Raw genomic sequence first — 21,600 nt, 5'->3', positions numbered from 1 at the left:
CAATGTATCAGAGAAGAACACACAGCAACTTTCCATTTTGCTGATGTACCCTTGTAGGGCTAAGAACATTGCACTCATTCTCCAATTGTTGATGTATATAAATATAAAAAGAAGTGCAAGTCTGACGCCCTTTAGTTACATGGATGTATTTTTAGCCTAAGGTCAAGCAAAACATGCCAAAAGAGACAATGATAATAGAGAGACTATTAATAGTAACATAATAAAAAAGGATAAATGAGTGGAGCTCAATTCAAGGTCATTAAAACTATAAAGGGATTGGTCCTGAACAAACAAAATAGCAAACAGATAGTTCAAGAACCTCTTCCTCGAGTCAAAAGCTCATCATAAGGTATCAATCAAGCAAACATCTGTTCAGTTATTCACTAAACAAAGCAACTGAATGGCTCACACCCAATACCAGCAAGAGACTGAAGACAATACCTACTCAAAATTTGGAATAACAACAATAACAATAAAATGAATGAACAAAAGGATCATCCAAACTCCATGGGAAAGGGTAATGTTCAATGGCACTGCAGAAAACTGTAATAATAAATGCTAATAAACTCGCATGAGAACTAACTTGAATGAATGCATGTGTGATTTACTGAGGGTATAGCTCTATGGAAAAAATTATTACATACTAGATGCGAGTAGAAATAAAAAACAAATCTGCAGAGCACTCAATTACAATGACATGTCCGGTGAAAGAAAAGGTGAAGACTACTGAACTGGGGCCAGTGGTGTACAATTGATATTCACAATTTCAGGAAGTCTCCCTTTGGGAAGATGCATTCTCATCAAATGGACAAGGGTGGTTGCAGTCCCCCAAAGAGCAGACTACATAATAGTAACAGGTAATTAATGATGTTAAACTGCAGACTTTTTCATCTCAGGATGTCAAAAGATAGGATTTGTATCTTCATTCATAAAGGTTCCTAAAATTTGATTTTTGTAGGGTACATTACATGAATGAATTAGAATTTGACCATTGCAGTAGAGAAATAAGTGGTTTACAAACACAAATCTAATTTCTATAAAAGCTTGTAATTTATTGTGAACTATATATGAAATTTTATTTGAGTCCCTCGATTAGACTGATGCTCTACTCTCCAAACAGAATTTCCAGGACTCCTAGATAGACTCTTTCTTCTTCTGCAACAAGATTCTGAATTTCTGCTGTGGTGGACATACTGGATATCAGCTCTGCACCAATTTCGTTTAGGACCAACCAGATATGATTATTAGCCTGTTGAAGGAGTTGTGATGCCAAGATTTTCTGTCATGGCTGTGATATTGGATGTGAGATTGCTACAATTTTCATCAAGAACCAACTAGATAGCATAAAAAGTCATTTGGTGAAGACCCAATGCTGAGATTGCTTTCCATTCAAATGGAACAGAGATAACAAGATTTATATTATATCCACAATGCTGGCCAATATTTAGAATTAACCAGACAACATAAAGTCTTCTGGTGAAATCCACGTCAACATGGTCATTCTTTTACAAGGAAAAGCAATAACAAGATTTTCAATATGGTTGTCAAGATGGTTATATGAATGTCAGATCAGTAACATTTTCATTAGGACCAACCAAACATCATAAGAAGTCTCTGAATGAATATCCTATTCTGATATGACCAATCATTCATGAATAGTGATAACAAGATTCTCAAGACAGTCACTGTGCCAGCCATACTAGATATCTAAGAAGTACCATTTTCATACAGAACCAACTAGACATCACATGTTTAGTGTTTTAAAAACATGCCAACATGACCTGCGATTCAGGAGTAGCAATAACAACACTATCATGCAGGCCATATTGGATGTGCAAGTGTTGAAGCTATATGAAAAAGTTTTAAGGCTATAATTTTTTAAAATCATTTTGCAAGAGATATATGTAAAGAGTTAATAGTAGCCATCAAAGAATGCAACTCAGGGGAGTGACCTTCTGGAGTTTTCATAACCTATTCATCATGTGACATCACAAGATGAATAAAACTACAATTGAATATGATCAACCATACTGTTTAAATCAGTTGTAGTTCCAGAGTGAAGAAAAATGTGTTGAAATTGATTGCAGAAATGATTCCAAGTGTGATTACTGTTTCCAAATTCAGAATTGATTCCAGCATGCGATTACTGATTCTCAATTCAGAAATGATTCCAGCTGTCATTACTGTTTCCGAATTTGGAAATGATTCCAGATGTGATTGTTTCCAAATTGAGAAAATGGAAGCAGCATGTAACATTCACCAGAAAAATCAGACCGTACAAGTATTTTGTGCTATGTAATTAACACCTTGCTCCCCAAGATATAATGAAACATACCTGCTGCAGGCTGAATTTCACTTTATAAAGCAAAATAAAAACTGAATATTTTCTCAAACTTCATTTATGAAATTGCAATGAAAATTAATTATTCAGTTATTATATGCCTTTATGGATTAAGGACTGAAATGAAAATGTTGAAAATGCAAGTCGATGTTTACATGTTTATTTTGTACAAAAGAGCATGTGAAAATATTTTAAACTCTGCAGTTCATAAAGAACAAAATATTTGCAATACATCATGTATTCAACAAAAATCAACCAATGAATAAGATTCCCAAACCTTCCCTAAACGATGTTTTAATGTGTCATTCATTGCCTGGAGAACTCTATGTACTTTAATTATTTGCATATTGCAACAAATACAGTGACATCAACACAACAATGGAAAAAAATATAATTCCTTCTCATCTTTATAAATAATGAAATATGTTTCGGAAATGACATGAAAGGAAAAATGACAAACAATATAGTAAACAACAAGTATAGAATTTGACCTTAACATAACTAATTCCCATTAAAGGAGTTTGGCCCCAAGTTCATTAAACAAAGAAATTGGCCTTCATCTTTATATATCTGAAATACAGAATGCAAATATGTCAACTTTACTCAGCGTGTGAGAGAGAAAGAAGTTAATGGCATGAATATATCATGATGGAGTACTTATGCATGTCTTGGTTCTGGTTACTGAAAATATACAACAAGCATACAAACAACTGATAAGATGAATACTGTATCCTTGACAACAGACGCAGATGTCACGTAACGTATAGTGGTTACCCCCTCAAAGACCCAGGATAGAATTTTAATTTACTGATAGATAAACACATGATATGCACCATGATTTTTTGTTCCTCTGTCTCACTGTCTCTCTCTCTCATAATATAAATGACAAAAGTCAATTAAAAGCAATATCTGATACTAATGGATAGAAATATATCCAATAGGGGAAAGGACTACTTAATTTTATGACTAATAAATGTCAAATATATATTCCATTGTTAGACATTTTTAAAACATGGCAATTTTAGACCAGCATCCCTTTTAAATATTGGCAATAAAATGAAATTGTGTGAATTCACGGAAGTAGAATGAAAACTATAAAAGTCAAGGCTACTTATTAAGCAATGAACTGTGCGAGTACCTAACAGTACATTTCTGGAGTCAAGCTGAGAGTGTACCACCCATAGCAAGTATATTAAATTTTACATTAAGTATTACATCTGCATTATCCATAAACATGTGATACATTTTAAAATGTAACAACAAATATATTTAACTTTAATTTTCAGTTCAAGTTATCTTTAACTGTATAATTAGTACTAAACATAAAATAATATCAACACCTAAATAGATAAAAATGCAAATGTTCTGTTAAAAATACTTTTTTTAAAGCATGATTCAGATTTTATTGTCTTTGCGCTGCATCTCCTGTAAGAACACATTTAAAAAACTGCAAAATTTCAGTCATGAACCAATCCAAAGTTCACTGGTGACATTTCATCCCACGCTTTGTTGTAAATCTGGCTGCACATGATCCTCTGTACCTTCGTTTCCTCAATGTCCTTGATACTCCAACAGTGTTTGTGTGGTGGTGACGCATCTTTACATTTGACCTTTATGCCAAGCTGTCTTCAAATGTGGCCTAACAGGGAATATTTGAAAGGAAATTAGCTGTCACATTTTGTTCATGTATTTATCTTTTATGACTGAGGTGTTGTACCATTTCACATCTTTTCCTGCCATTAACACCAACAAATCTTCAAGAGCAATAGAAACATTGTGTCATCATGATCTGCCTCCTACGCATGCTCATTCTTAATGTGGAAGTTAAATTCTCTTTCTGATTGTACAACATGTAATAGACTGGACATGAAAATTGCTCTTTGTCCATCTGAAAGAAAAACAGTGGCTATCAATTCATAAAGAAATAATCAGTCTGTAGAAGAACTAAATATACTGTTGCTTAGCAACTCTTCCTAGCCATTGAGTTGGATAGTCTTGCCAAATACCATAAATATTATATGCCTCCTCTAAAAAGACACTTTCTGTAATCCAAAATTATAGACTCTGTGTAATTATCCTTTATAGACTCTGTGTAATTATCCTTTATATAAAGGGCACCTATCAGACAGGAACAAATGATACTTCTATTCATTCTCAGTGTATATAAAGGACATTGTATCATACAATGGACTAATAGTTCTGAAATTGAGAAGCTGATTTATGCCCATTCCCATATATGGATTTTGTCGTTTTTTAAAGGCAACTGAATGAATTTATTATAGGTATCTAAATAATACAAAAATCTTGACCTAATGTCAATGGGCATTTACTGAAGAAACCAGTTTGTAATCAATTATTATACACCTTACATCAACGGTGTGTAATCAATGATTACATACCCCACGTCTAAAGTGTGTAATCAATGATTATACACCTCTACAGTGTGTAATCAATGATTATATAACCCACCTCTAAAGTGTGTAATCAATGATTATATAGCCCATCTCTAAAGTGTGTAATCAATGATTATATAACCCACCTCTAACATGTGTAATCAATTATATAGCTCACCTCTAAACTGATTATATAGCCCACCTCTAAAGTGTGTAATATTATACAGCCCACCTCTAAAGTGTGTAATCAATGATTATATTGCCCACCTCTAGTGTGTAATCAATGATTATATAGCCCATCTCTAGTGTGTAATAAATGATTATATAACCCATCTCTATAGTGTGTAATTAATTATACAGCCCACATCTAAAGTGTGTAATCAATTACTATATAGCCCACCTTTACAGTGTGTAATCAATGATTATATAGCCCACCTCTAAACTGTGTAATCAATGATTATATAGCCAACCTCTACATTGTGTAATCCATGATTATATAACCCACCTCTAAAGTGTGTAATCAATGATTATATAGCCCACCTCTAAAGTGTGTAATCAATGATTACATAGCCAACCTCTACACTGTGTAATCCATGATTATATAATCCACCTCTAAAATGTGTAATCAACAATTATACAGCCCACCAATAAGCTGTGTAATCAATGATTATATAGCCAACCTCTTCAGTGTGTGATCCTTTATTATTAAACCCACCTCCACAGTGTACAATCAATGATTACACTGGTCAACAGTGAAATCATTACTGACTTGAAAAGGCCCTAATCTGTAGTATTTTGGTGTGCCGAACACGAATATAACCGTGAAAAATTTGTATTGGCTCTCGTTTTGAAGATATTCATATACCTCATTTTCTATGTTTCACTGTGTAAATTTCTCCAGTAGGACTGCAGCAACATCCGGAATAATGATGTAACATTGCATAATACCATCATGCTCACATCATCCACAGTTGATTGCATCATTTTCTGATGCAATGCAATACTAATGCCATGCGGCTGCTGAAGTAAGTTGACGTCAGCAGTGTACTATACATGTGTAGGCCTATTATACTAATGCCAGGCGGCTGCTGAAGCTGACGTAAGCAGTGTACTATATAAAGCCCAATCAGATAGGTTCAGCATTTAAAATATTTTAGACGTTGTGCGAGACAGTTCAAGCTACTGTTACATAAAACTTATTATTTTATCCATTTACGTACAATAAAGAACAGTAATGCCTCGAAAGTGTGTTAATACCGCGGACAATTTTTGCTATATTTGTGGGGAAGTGACATTTGCCAACCAGAAGAAAAGTATCAATTCTCAAGTGAAGAAGGCATATCATCTTTACTTCGGATGCAAGGTTGGTGACCAAGACAAGCCTTGGGCTCCACATATATGCTGTGCTACATGTACAACACAGCTTTCACAGTGGTTGAATTGCAAAAGGTCATCAATGCCGTTTGCAGTCCCAATGGTGTGGAGAGAGCCAAGCAACCACCTAAATGACTGTTACTTCTGCTTGGTTCCTCCTCTTTCCGGCGGAATAACGAAGCGAAAGAAGTCGAGAATAGTCTACCCAAACATTCCGTCTGCATTGAGACCAGTTCCACATGGTGAGGGACTTCCTATTCCAGAACCTCCAGCAGAATATTCTCTTGATTCATCTGACGAAGACAAAGGTGAGTCGACCTGTTCTTCTCCTGGTCCATCAGCATGCAGTGATCCAGATTTTCACTGTGGTGCATCATCAACCCCACACAGAATAACACAGGAAGAACTAAATGACCTGATTCGTGATTTGGACTTATCAAAGAACAAGGCAGAATTGCTAGGATCAAGACTCCAACAATGGAATCTTCTAGAAGAAGATGTCACAATTACTGCATATCGAAAGCGCCACCAGCAATTGGAGCCTTTCTTCAGAAAGGAAAGTAATCTGATATTCTGTTCCGATATTGAGGGCCTCATGAATGCTTTAAAAATCACTCATGACCCACAAGAATGGAGACTATTTGTGGACTCTTCGAAACTGAGTCTCAAGGTTGTGCTTTTGCACAATGGAAACATTCTTCCATCTATTCCAGTAGCGTATGCTGTCCACATGAAAGAGACATACGATAACTTAAGGCAGCTACTGAATTCCATTGAGTATAACAAGTACAGCTGGCACCTCTGTGGTGATTTGAAGGTAGTTGCCCTTTTAATGGGACTGCAGCAAGGATATACAAAATACATGTGTTTCTTATGCGAGTGGGATAGCCGAGCAAGGGAAATGCACTACATGAGGAAGGAATGGACTCACAGGCAGAATGTAGCCATTGGAGAGAAGAATATCCAACACCCAGCTCTGGTTGAGGCTCAGAAAATCTTGCTACCACCCCTTCACATCAAACTAGGTTTGATGAAGAACTTCGTGAAAGCCATTGACCGGACTTTGCCAGCATTCCGATACCTGCATGAAAAATTCCCTCGACTCAGCGAAGCAAAGATTAAAGAGGGAGTTTTTGTGGGTCCTCAGATTCGAGAGCTTTTCAAAGATGACCGGTTCAACAACTTGCTGGAAGGTGACGCGAAACAAGCATGGAATGCTTTTCGCCTAGTTTCTACAAACTTCCTCGGAAATGTTAGGGCAGAAAACTATAAGGAACTAGTAGAAGACATGTTGATGAAGTATAAGAAACTTGGCTGCAATATGTCTCTAAAGATTCACTTCCTTCATTCCCATTTGGATTTCTTTCCTAGCAACTGTGGTATTGTTAGTGATGAACACGGCGAACGTTTTCATCAAGATATCGCAACAATGGAACAAAGATACCAGGGAAAATGGTCCACTACAATGCTGGCTGACTACTGCTGGACACTCCTCAGAGATGCTCCCGAATATCTGTACAAGAGACAGGCGAAGAAATCTAAGATGTAGTCAATGACTTGATTTTTTATAGGTAGGCTATTACAGTTGACCTTTTACTATTGGAATGCATTTCGTTATGTAAACATTAATTTCTTGCAGATTACAAAAAAACTAGAGCCAATTTTGCAATTTGACTGTCATATTCGTGTTCAGCACATAAAAATTGATAAGAATTGACTAATTTTATTTCAGTAACATGACTTTTGTAAAAATTTGTTGTCCAGTGTTATATTTCCCACATCTAAAGTGTAATCAGTGGTTATATTGCCCACATCTATTGTGTAATCAATGATAATATTGTCCAAATCTACAGATCTTTTAGCATTCTATCATGCAGGAAACAAATTCAGACTGAAGTCACCTAACAACAAAATGTTAACCCATTTTCTGACAGGTTAAATGTCATGTAACATATGATGGTTACCTCCCTTTAAAGACCAAGGAAAAGCAGATTTCTGGCACTTTTTCCCTTGCATTTAAACTTTTAGTCAAGTAAAATTATAACCAGTCTATATTCAAAAATACCATTACATTTTAAAAAGTACCTTAAAGTGACAGGACATACAAAAAACAAAAAAAGAACAGCCCTTTCTCTATAAAAGTTGAGATACTGTAAGAAGTTTATAAAAAGGAGAGATTTTAATTTTTGGTAAAATTAATGTTCTTGAAAGCTGCCACAGAAGCTGCTATTATCCTCCATGCCTTAGAAGTCCTATTTTACTGAATTAAAGTCAGACTTTTTGAAACCTTGGAGTGGCAGCCATTATCAGAATCATAGTTCATTCATCACTAATTACCTTGATTAGCCACTACAACTGAGGACCTGCATTAAAGCCATGCAGTCCACTCATCTTATTCCTGTATTCATTCACATGTACAATACAGTTAACCTCTTGGTGGTAACATACTGCAATATACAATGCATAGTCATTAAATTATAGAAAGTTTACAACTGAGTAAAGATATTCATTTATTCCTACATGTAACTGTGCTGGTCAGAAAAGGGCCCCCTATGTAGGCTAGGATGTAAAAAAACATGGAAGAATCTAAGACCATGAGCTATACACAAATTCTTAACCTGTTTTAGCAAAGCAAGGCGACCCCAAGTGGGCCACCAAGAGCATGTGATAAAGCTTGCCAGTAGCTTCCTTTGAGTCACTGGGTCTTTCCAGGGATTTCCCAGGTTCTTCCTCTATCAGGTATACTGGCTGCCATCTATAGCCTATCATGTGCTGAAAAATGATGTTAAGGCCACAAAAACAACAACAGTAACACACAAACTGTAGGTAAAAGCAACCATATTTGCATTGTCAGACTGTATGGTCAGACCACTGCTATGAGAGACCACCTGAATAGAGAGACCATCAGCTCATACACAGATTTATTGATTATACAGTGACATGACCTGTTATTAACCCCAGAAATCAAGAAAAATAAAAAAAGATTAAGGGATTTTTTCTGCATACTTAGCCTATGCCAGTCAGAAGTGATGGGCACAGCAATTTTTGACAGTATTAACCCCAGAATACATTAAGATTGTGGCACACATTTTGGCAACTCAAAGAAGAAATTTAGTGTCACTTTGCACAGAAATTATTATTACCAGGAACTGCATTGTCCAATTTCACAAAAAAGGTATTACAGATCTTTAAAAGGGTAAATCATAAGAGCACATACCTACAATAACAAAGTTTCTTTATCACCTTCCTCAACACTGGATATTCTAACCACATATTTTATCACATGACTGTGTTATACCATGGTGCAAGTGAAAAGTAAATAAGACGTCACAAAACTTCCAACATCTGACACTTAAAGAGTTTTAAGAATGGCTACTGTGATTCATAACTTTGGTGTTAGTCCTTCTTTGCAACCTCAAGTGTGACAAAATCTCACAGGTGATGACATCTGCAGTTACAGTGAAGTCTGCATTAAAATATATTTCACAGGAGTTCATAACTTTGGTGTGAGTCCTTCTCTACAACCTCAAGTGTGATGAAGTCAGTGTCAATTGTCTCACAAGTGATGACATCTGCAGTTACAGTCAAGTCTGCATTAAAATTTCCTGTGGAGAAAGCTACAAAAAATCCCATCAGCATTTATAGCCATAGGACAAAGATGGAATTTACCCCACAGACATTGTTAGACTTGGTAATGATGAATCCTTTGGTATCTCCCCAAAATGTTGACAGCCATAGTTCAAACATCATTCTTTGACGACTTTCTACCATGAAAACATGTACACAACAAGCTGACACTTAAATGAAATAGCAGTTGGCCTAAAAATCCATATCAGTAGGATGATTTCCATTCAATTTGTTTCAAATGCTGTTCACTGCACATGTTGTCAAAACAACTGTTTCAAAGTTTATCCAGTTTTTATATCTTGATAATTTCATCCATATTCAATGAAAACATAAATTGCCCAATACTGAAATGCCATGATACTTTATGTCAGAGCCTAATATTTTTTAGATCAAGGAGATTTTTATTTTTAACAATTTTTTTTACAACAGCCACAATTTTTAATGGCTGATCTCCATCTTTGTCTATAAATGATCAGTGCAGCTAAACATCACAGTGACATGTCAGTATACACATCTTCAGATGATGGTCGTAATTATTTCCCAAGATACATGGTGATTCACTGAAACATTCTGAGGTAAGCTGCTTTCAGAATACTCTGTCATACTGCACTGAACTGCAAGTCAAAAGGGGCAATAACTCTTGTAAAAATTGTGGAAATAAAGTGATTTGATGCTATGCATATAATCAGGCGATGACCATACACTGAGCAAGTTTTGTGTCAATCTATCAAAAATTGCAGGACTAGTTGTGCAAGATTATCATAGCAGCAAAAGTAACTCAAAGGTACTGATTTCCTAGAACTGGAGAAAACAAATCCAGGAATTCAAGGTAAGACCATTTCTTCCTTTTAACTGTTGATTGTTGAAGCCATCTATGACATTTCTGAGCAATAACAGGATTTTCAAAGAAGACATTATAGTGGCTATACTGGATGAATGATCTGCACCATTTTCATTTATAAGACATCACACATCATTTAAAGTCTTTTAGTTAAAATCCCAATCCAACATAACCATCCATTCAGGTGGAGCTGTGATACAAATATTTTCAAGATCACCATTAAGGCAGCCATATTTGATAAAAGCTTGGCAACATTTGCACTTACAATCAATCAGATATTATAATAAGAACATTGGTGAAAACCTCATGCCAATATCACTATCTTTTCAGCATTAGCAGCAGTAACACGATTTCCATCATGGCCAAAGTGGCAGCCATACTGGATGTCCAAGCTGCATAATTTTCATTCTGGTGCCCTGGGTGACCACGCAGTCTAAAGTACTTGCCTTTATTTGATCACTGCCGTCTATCCCCTGTCCATGTGGGTCTCAGGCTTGGTCTAGAAGGCTATGTGATAAAGCTTACCAGTAGCTTCCTGTGGTTTGGTGGTTTTTACTGGGGTTTAGCTGGAGGGTGTAGGAATAACAAGAATTTCTGACATATTGGAAATCAGACAAGCACCATTTTGGTCCAACTAGACATCATAAAAACTCTTTCACTGAAAACCAATCATTTATTCAGAAGGAGTAGCGATGGGAATATTTTCAATATTGAATGTCTAATCAGCTCTATTATAATTTAGGACCCACTTGCCTCTGCGATGAATGTTTGTGACTTTCATGGCAATCCATTAAGAGGAGTAGCAATAATAAAATTTTGCAAATGGATGGACAGATGATGGACAATGGACAGCGGGCCATACCATAAGCTCTTTGGATCTAGCACCAGTTGAGCTAAATACTGTTGAAGGAAAGTGATTTGCTGAAGTGTGCATCTTTAGGTCATGACCAAAATATTTACCAAGTTCCATGACAATCTATTAAAGCATACATGACTTGACATGTGCGGGACAGAAGGGTGGCTGGAGAGACAGATACCTCAGCCTATAAAGATTGAGGGTGGTGGTATAAAAACCAAATGAAAAATTACCCTTCCTAACCCAATTAATGAATTCAAGTACCAAAACAAATTAAATTTCTTGCAAGGCATTAAATACCTATGAAAATAAATACATGCGAAGTATGTCAATTTTGTGAGTGAAACGTGCTTATGTTACCATTCTTTGTTCATAAACATTTACTTACGGTGTCTAACAAATACTGTTATCCCTTTTAACAAGGAAAAAGTCACTGAAGACATGACAGTTACCTGTAACTGTGTATACATGCAATTCCATTACTGTGTTAAAACTTAAGAACTGTTGTTAAGAATAATTATTTTTAATGGAATAGCTGGTGCATCACAATATCATGTTATCTTATGCTGGTGACACTTTAACTATTGTCTCTTATTTTGGGCTGACATTCAGTTCTAAGTTAATTGGCAAATATATAAATGGGAGTGTAATGAAATGAAGGGCAGACCAATATCAAATCAAGTGGGCTGTATGCCTTACTTAAGAGTTATGAAATTTTGCATTTCTAAAATGACTTCAAACATATTTAACACTTTGTATAGCAGAACTATGGCCAATGGCACAGTCAGGTCTGATACCCCATGGCATGCCATGAAGGTGCAAAAAAACCTGAACCTAGGCAAAAAGAAAATCAAATGATTGGCATGATGACCAATTAGGGATGACAGAAGCTAAATCTTCCAGTGGGAGGGGCTTATCCTTTAGGCATGGAACTGCGTAATTCTTATTCATAAATGCACATAGAAATATCAGTGCGCTGCTAGTGCTCCAAGGGTAAAGATGTGTTATTTGAAGCAAAGTGAAAAGCCTACACTGAACAGGGAATTACAACGAAATTGTGTCTTAAGTGTGTATTATAGGTGCAACTGATGTCGGAATATAAATACTCATGGCATATAAAGAAAGGAGGAAAAAAGGAGAAAACTCCTTATTAACCAGAAATATCCAGTTAAAAGGGCACAAGACAGAAAGAACCTTATTTCAATTTGCACAATTTACAATTGGTGCATAAAATCAGAAAGGAATAGAATCTATAAAATAATAAAATTATGTAAACTCAAGCCTCATGGCAGGTTAAATTATGTTCTGTGTGAGTCATAGTATTACCAACTATAATGAGTACAAAGCAGTAATGAATACTGTAACCCATGTTAGTAAGTTATGCTGACAATCATTCATGTGTAATAATGTATGGACAAAGCTTTAAGAATGGCAAGTACAAATTCAGTTTTGCATAAAATAAATAACAGATACTAGAAATGAGTCAATACAAAATGGATGCCTCTGTAAATTTGTTGCAATTGGGGCGTGTCTAGAATCCATGAAGTGTGAATCCTTCAAATGTTTGTGAATGGAAACCAAATTCTGATCCAAGTTCCAAGTCAAACAGGAGCAATAACTACATTTAGTTCTTTTGGAAAATGGTGAAAATTAACCTTCACCTATAGCTTCTCAATATAGAGACTCTGACAAAGATTTAATATCAATCCTAAAAGACCTTCCAAACACACAAAGCAGAAATGAAGTTGGAAGTAAAACTTTATAGTCAGCAGGGACATAACTCCATTACAATTTGCTGGAAATTCATGACAATCAACTTTGGTTTAGATATTCTCACTGTAAAACCTTATTCCAAAGTTGGTATGAATGCAAACAAAGTTTACTGGATTGAGCCATGTGTTGTGTATATCTATATTTTTTGTCATTTTTGTTCATGACTGTAAATTGTAATGATTATAAGCAAGACATTACACAGCTAAATTTTGTACATGGGCATAGGTTCTATTTTAAGATATTAAGAGTGCCTGTAGATTGCATAGGATCTATAAACATGTTTCTAAAAATAATATCTGTTTACAAGTTTGAAGTTATATCCCATTTGATAGATCAGTTGGGTGGGTTCTTAAAAGAATTAAGTTATTTTCCATTAGATGGGTCAGACAGGTGACTTCTTTTTACACTGCAATGTGGGCAACCCAATATACTTCAATACATATAACAGGAGCATAAAAAAAGGAATCTAACATCTTACCTTGACTCTTCACTCCAACTGCACAAAGACCTTCAGACACGCTTGAAAATTTCGAACAATAAACCCTCGCAGTCATCTTTGACTGATTCAGAGGACAAGGAATTAATGCAGAACAGACAAAATGACGATTATCTTCCTATAATAGTTCAAATACATCAAACCATCTGAAATACACTTCAGTATTTTGTTATTTTTGCAAATTAAATGGTAAAGAAAAACTATTTTCTCAAACGTGACATCCTTTTCACACAGTCAATAATCATAAAGATTTGGTAATATCTTCATTACTTGCAAAGGAAAGGCGGACATAAACTATAAAATTCTATTCTGCTATGTTTGTGAACTAAATAAGGCAAACAGTTAATAAAAGTGCTACATTTTGCTGGTGAATAAAGCAGAATAGAACATGGTGCTAAGCCAAGATGAAGTCTGAAGACATAATGTTTTTGATACAACTGGATCATACATATAACAGGTGATCTGGTCAATGAGTGCTAATGTCCCTTTGTGGTACCAATGAGGATGGATACAAAATGTATCCATTCCAAAAATGCTTTCTGTACCACAAAACTGGTTTTATACCACACACCTTAAACAAATTTAGTGAATGGCTAGTTGCACTTTGGATAAGTAGCCTATGGAAAATTTAGTATTATAAGGTCAAGGTCACTGCCTAAAAGGCTTGAAATGGATTCTGGATAATAACATTTGTTATACATTATGTACTTGGACTTGATTTTTTGAATGGCTTGCATTTGGAGTAAGAAGACTATTTTGGAGTGTAAATGTCAAATGGTCAAGGTCACTGTTACTGTAAACTTTAAATTGTACATTATTTCTGCACAGAACATTAGTTCATAACCAGGTATCTTCACAAAATTCTGCGTATGACTTAAAATTTTGAAAAAGTTAGAAGCCAGTTGATTTTGGGATCAAAAGGTCAAAGTGTGTGCAGGACTTGCATTTTAGATAAGGGATAGACCCACTGATTTTGAAATCAAAAGATCAAAGATAAAATCTTTGTGAATCAAAGAAAAACAGGTTTCACTCAATAACATTTTGTCTTGAGAAACTTCCTTCATGTAACTTTGTGGATGCTGGATGGTATACACTCTGGGTACAAAATCAGAGCTTTCTCCAGCATTCCAAGACAAAGGACCCTAAAATGTCCCCTAGGTTGAGTTTACGAGGGTCTCTGGACTTTCAGGGAGTCCTGTTGGTTATTTGGTTATTTGCTTATTACTTCCTTGTTACATCGTCACCATTATGACCATTTACATGAAACTCCTAAAAATTACTGCAGTAGTTCTCTTTGATACTAAATTATTGTCAATTAGTATTACATATTTAACACAAGAATTTATATTGTACGTATACAGTAGAACTGATAAAGAAGTGCTTACACATACATGTATTGTAGATCTAAATTTCATATTGCTACAGATTTGTTTATGAAGCAAGCTTATGTATTCCATTTTGGTCATTTGGAAGCCAACGTTTTTATTCAGGATAAGAGATGTGTGATTTATCCCCTTTTGTGTACAATTCTTTATGCATGATTGCCCAAACTATCACTTCTGGTACCAAATACTGTGGTAAGTCTCCAGGGGCTGATAAAAAATTGTTATCCACTTGTGCTGGACAAGTAGTTTCAGAGAAGTCACACACACAACCTACTTTTTAGCTTGTCCCTAAATTTCAATCTCTAACCTAGATTCAAGTAAATGTATGCACTTAAATCCACAGAAAGAACAAAAGAAATATCTGAAACATTTACTTTCTTCAAATGGCTTAATTTAACAATTTTCCGTTGTTCAAGTATCTTGTATCTGCTACTATTTATTCTGTACTTACATCAGCAAGAACAGAATGGAATTTACTGGAATTGTGGCTTTCCCTAACATTCCTCTGAAAACTTGATCAATTCACACAACAGTCTCACAACCTGAATTGCAATGACAAATTCAACATCATTCTTCTTATAATGCATGCATCATTTCCATATCAGAAAATGGTTCTCCATCTTGCTGCGTCAGAATGTTATTTAAATATCTGCCCCAGACTCAGTGGCCATGTGACGAGCCTTATATTTTATCTCACTACTTTCATGGAAATGTTCCTTCTCCAAATCTTCCTTTTAACTTTTCCTTTTGAGAATAGCTTAGTAAAAAATTTTATCAACAGAGTAATGATGACTTCACGTGACAAAAACTTTTAAAGTGGTCATAATATAAATTTTGTTGTTTAAAAAGAAACACAGACAGCAACTTGGGTTTAAATGCAATTTTGCATTTGGAAACTGAACCTCTGTATAATCAAATAAAATTTAAAAGAATCATTACTGTCCTTTACTCAGTTCATAAAGAAACCAACACTAATGGCTAGTGTTTTTTGCCAATTTAATTGCATCAACTCAATAGACTGAAATCAAATGGTGATCCACTTTAATTATCTTATGTCACTTGTTTATGCTCAAATAAAAAGGAACACAAGAAAGAGTGAAAAAACAAGCTTTGAAAAATACAATAATTTATTTCCCTGGAAAAATTCTGTAAAAATGGAAAAAATATGAACTTACAGTTTTATAGAATCAAATCCAAAATTAATCCAAAATTAATCCGAGAATAAAATTTTAGGAGTCATAATAACAAAATGTTCTACTGATTTCATGTTCAAATCCCGATGAAGAATCCAAAATGGTAGACGATAGCGTATGCTGAAATCCGTAGTGTTGAAGTCTACAGTTCCTTGTAGAAATAAAGATTATCACTCCGGTTTCTGATAGCTAAATAAATTTTTATAAAAAACTGTCCTTGTTCCGCAATATTACATGAGCACACGTATTTTCCAGAAAAATAATGGAATTAATCCTTCTGAATCCAAGTAATTTGAAATAACTCCAAACCGAGTACATGTAGTTTGAAATAACTCCAAACAGCACAACATACAACAGTTTAACAGCCCAGCTTCTACTGAGATTAATTCTCCAAAACATGGATTATATGGGCTTTCTAAAATGTAAACAAGGGTCACATAATCATCTTCTGGAAGTTTCTAAAGCAAGTACTTGTTACAGATCATGTTTACCCAGTGTGACCCTGACGAAAACCAATCATTTTTACTCTTAGAAATAAAAAAATAAAAAATTGTTAATATCTTAAAGACAAAGTCCCATCATGACCTTGGAAACAACCAATCATTTTAAAATAAAATAGAACTTGTTTACAAAGGTTGCTACAAATTCTGAAACAAGGTCAGGATTTAGATCAAAACCTGGTGTTTATAAACTACCAGTCAAGGTCAAACTATTTTCTAAAAAAAAAAAGTATCATCTCTAGTGAACAAATTTACATTACAATGTCATGAAATGAAATTGTTTTTATAAAACTGACAAACAATTAAAATGAAATAAATATATATTAAATCAGATATAATCAAATCAAATATACTTAACAATTAATCATACAAAATTTGTTTTCTTTGAAGTAATTTTGATTGGCAGATAATTCAGTTACTTATCCCAATATATGGTCAAGCAGTAATAAAATGATGTGGTAGTTCTCATTGACCACTTATGGTAGGTGTGATATAGCACAGGATCTAAATAGATAAACTGTGAGAGATAGATTCAAGCTTCAGAGGTCCCACACAAAAATGAGAGTCCAACATGTTATCAACACTCTCTGTGTGTGTGTGCAAATTTAATACATTTAAGATGATGAAATGGAGTGTCCAAGAAATTCAGATTTGTAAATGCCTTTGTCAACATCATCAACTACTTGAGAATTTAATGATGTAAGCATGTCCACTTTGACATCCTGACCAGTATATATCTTCTTGTCATCCTGCAGATGTGGACATCCATTTTGTCTCTGAAACAACGAACATGGATAAAATGGTATGTCATAAAAACAAATGAATGTGATGATTACCTAAGATGATGTGATTTTAAACAGTTCATATATTCATTTACCTACTACATTAAGAATATCATAAATATATCTAGACCATTCAAATTAAAAATGTGTTCTAAATGAACCTAAGACTTTTGAATTAATAATAATAATAATAATAATAAGAATAATAATAATAAGAAAAATAATAATAACAACAATAATAATAATAATAAATGCAACAAAGACATTATATAGAAAATATTTTCTTTTCCTACATCAATACAATATATAATTCATTGTGTGGTACCAAAAACATGATATTTTTAACAAGTGGCAAAGTCACAAGCTAAAACATATCATTTTTGGTACCTCATGTTGAAATATATCTGGTATTAACATAAAAAAATAAAATTTTCTTGTTGCTATTGACCAGACTTGCTCCAGAATCAAAGTTTATAAGATTAATCTCATTCTTCAGCACAAAACGCTCAAATTCCACACACTATTCACACTGACCTCAGTTTCATAGGCTGATCATATAAATATACATGACTTAAGAACGTGGGTTGACCAAATCTATTGTAGTAAATTACATTTTTGTCATTCTGGTAAGCAATCTGACACTATGTGAAAACAATGCAAGGCTGATTTAGCACTGCATACTGTAGGCTTGTCAAGGGAAATAACTTCAGAGATATGCAACTGGTGTCTGGTCAAATTTCATTATCTAAGATCAATTTCCATGTCTGAAATGAATGGCTGTTTCATTTGTTATCGCTCACAAAGTACTTAGTTCTGTTGCTGCAGGTAATAGGTATCATATATTATGCTGAGAAATCTTATATTTTCATAAGTGAAAATATAAGGTCATATTTTTCACATGAGTGATAATTTTTATTTCTACAAGGAACTGTAGACTTCAACACTACAGATTGCAGCATATGCCATTGTCTTCCATCTTGGATTCTTTGTTGGGATTTGAACAAGAAATCAGTAGAACATTTTATTATTAGGACTACTAAAAATATAGGAATGAAAAACTATGAAAATTATTTTGCCAGTAAGTATCTATATTTCACATTTAAGTAATATAATAAAAAATAAAAAATAAGAAAGACACAATTACACATGCTCAAGTATTAACTAAGATTGCTAGAAAAAAAAAACTTCTTTACCTATAGTCTAATCAGGCAACCAAACTGGTTGATCCAAAGTCATCAAGTGATCTCCATTCATTTCATGGTGATGAGAACTGAAGGGTCCTGGCACTGGAAATCTCAAAAGAATTGCTTTTCCTTGGATTACAGCAAAGACTGCACTTTGCTGAAGTATGTCCATCACTCTGGCTTTACAAAGCCAATCAAGAAATTGTAACATTTTTTTGTCCTATGTTGAATAGACACTGCTTCATTTTCTTTACCACTGGAATCAGTCCTTAACTGCTTTACACCATCAGTGTCATCACTGCACATCTTCCCCATTCCAAATGAACTTAACAGGCTTGCTTGCCACATGGCCATGTTCCTTGTTGATTTGAATATAAATCACATATAAACTATACATCTTACAATCTATCAATTTAATCAAGCCAATATATTTCACTGCACTTCACTGCACCTCTGTGTCTGGTACTGGATAATCAAAAAATTCTTAAACCGAATCAAGGCAGAACTGACAAATTTATATGATCTAGTCTATTCGGATTAAATTCAGAGATGTTTGCAGAAGAGGAACAGACTACTCAGCTGAGTGATTATGCTTGACGACAAACACCAGATAATTAATTGCAGTTAAATAAAGGAGGCTGTAAAAGATATTAAAATCAATTTGTTTGCCTTGCACTCAACTGCCTTAATTGACCTAGTTGTAGCTTTCACTACAAAAGGGATATTTATTCAAAAATTCTTCTAAAAAAAAAAAAAAATGCCTCCATTGGACACACACCCTTTGAAGACTGGGGATCCAAGACTGACAATTGGTGGTCCAAGATACTGGACCCCATGTTACTGAGAGCTCTGTAAGCATTGAAGCAAACCAAACCTTACTAATATAAACTTCCCAAAAGAATAAACACCTGCAACAGATCCCTCAAAGACTTGTACATTTAAATACAAGGTCACAATTTTCATTACATCCAACAACTCACTTCCATAAACATTTGAACAGGAAAGAAATACAGTAAAATCCATCTTGAGAGACCACACCTTCTAAAAAAAGTGATCTCTCAATAACTGGACATTACACTATATAATCAATAAATCAATGCACTGAGAATCCTGTCTCACAAGACAGGTGGTCTCTCATAGCTGTGGTCTTGCAAGACAGGTTTTACTGTACTTACTGGTAATTAGTACAGTTAAAATGCAACTACTATACAATTGTTCACTCCATCTTCATTAGCTATGGTTCCAATACGTCTAAAAATACACCTTGGTGGAATTATCTGATATTTCGGTGCTTTGCACTAGTGACATCTATTGGATCTCATGAGTGACCTCCCTTATTATGCAATGCCAACTAACCAGCACAATAGCATGCATTGTACATCAGTTGAAGATGGTAGATCCAATCAACTTCTGGCTCCCCTTGTCTCTCAGGTACTGTGTCCTTGCAAGGCCAACAAAGTGCCATGTTGTTGGCACTGGCAACAATAAATAGAACAGTGATTTAGATTGGATGCAATGACTGGCACTGCATCTGATGAAATTCACAAACCCAAATTACTTAAATATCAAATAAATCCACCAAGGTGTAGACAGGTTCATATATCCAAACCTTGGTAAGCGAAGATATGTCCCCTGAGCTCAAAAGCAAACTCGTTACAAGACTGAATCAATTAGTCAGTACATTAAAATGTATGTGACTTGAACTGATGATCTCTCCATCAAGTATAGCATATTGGATCTTGGATATTACAGAACTATTAAAATGATATATATACATACCATGATCATGAAATATCCTCCAGATGGCTTTCCAGTCAAATCCTCCTTTGAGTGTTGTATGAATCCAACTTAAAACCCACCAAAAACCTGGCTTGTCTTTCTTGGACAGTTGAATGAAATTTTAAAACAATCTTTGTAAGCTCAGTATTTTTTTAAAAATCACATTAGTACATTTCTCCCTGAGCTGGGAATAAAATTCTGATACAAGTTCCAAGTCAAAAAGGAGGCATAATATTCTTGAATTTTACTGATCTTGTCTCTGGTATATGGATGACCTGCAGATGGTGAAGCTTACATCAAGCACAGGTTATAAAAAACACCTGAAATAAAAACAAGACAAGGTCACTTGCCAATATAGCTATAGACTCCATCTTTAATTATGCTATAGCTAGCTCTCTCACCCTGATCAAGCCATCCTTTAATCACTAATTTCATGAATGGCTTGACAAAATCATTTTGTCTACAAAATACTGTATCACCTGCTTATGCAGACATTAGCTGTTCTGAATGTTTCCTGATAAGTTCCTGATGCACCTATACAGTGTCCCATCAAAATTCGGCTTTAAAACCTAGACATGATTCATACCGAGTTAATGAACTAATCTTCCTGCAAAACTGTCTTCATAAATCTTACAAGACTGAAATACCAAATTGGATACAACAGTACATTGCACAGTCCCAGATCTGCTGTCACATAATGTATTGGCAGCCTGTGCATTTTGTTAAGTGTAACCATCAGAACAAGCAACATAGACCCTGATCTGCCAGCTCATTATGATACCACATATCAGGTTCTATGCTGCTGCACTTGGACCCAATTTATAAGCAAGTATATGTAGTACAAATGATTGAGGCAACTAACATTGTTGCCAAGATTACTGATTCAAGAAATCAAATTATAGAATTTAAAAAGAGCTTGAAAATGAAAATGTTGACCTATACAATAACTTCTGCAACAGTTCTATCAAACTGTATTCTGAAGCTTCCAATGAGGTTTTCAAGTCATTCAATATTCAAAATTGTACAAGCTAAATGACTTTAGACTTCTGTGGTTTTAATGGTACTTGTGCCAAGAA

The 21,600-nt window shown here is 34.7% G+C and overlaps 2 long non-coding RNA genes across 2 annotated transcripts in view; both read right to left on the bottom strand.

Moving 5' to 3' along the window:
- Nucleotides 1-2,485: 2,485 nt before the first annotated feature.
- Nucleotides 2,486-9,771, bottom strand: LOC149786456 (uncharacterized). Its single transcript, XR_016424925.1, has 2 exons — nt 9,326-9,771; nt 2,486-4,229 (listed from the first exon to the last, which is right to left on the bottom strand). It is a non-coding gene; the product is annotated as an uncharacterized LOC149786456 (long non-coding RNA).
- Nucleotides 9,772-16,195: 6,424 nt separating this feature from the next.
- Nucleotides 16,196-21,600, bottom strand: part of LOC149786455 (uncharacterized) — a 50,658-nt gene continuing 45,253 nt past the window's right edge. The window contains exons 2-4 of the long non-coding RNA XR_016424923.1: nt 20,525-20,844; nt 18,755-19,103; nt 16,196-17,555 (exon numbers count right to left, since the gene is read on the bottom strand). This is a non-coding gene — a long non-coding RNA (uncharacterized LOC149786455). The remainder of the gene's footprint in view (nt 17,556-18,754; nt 19,104-20,524; nt 20,845-21,600) is intronic.

Source organism: Sinohyriopsis cumingii, chromosome 12, assembly GCF_028554795.1.
Source record: "Sinohyriopsis cumingii isolate HCF-2022 chromosome 12, ASM2855479v2, whole genome shotgun sequence".
Classification (NCBI taxonomy): Eukaryota; Metazoa; Mollusca; class Bivalvia; order Unionida; family Unionidae; genus Sinohyriopsis; species Sinohyriopsis cumingii.
The sequence above is the reverse complement of the archived record's forward strand: the minus strand, read 5'-3'. Positions and strand labels throughout refer to the sequence as shown.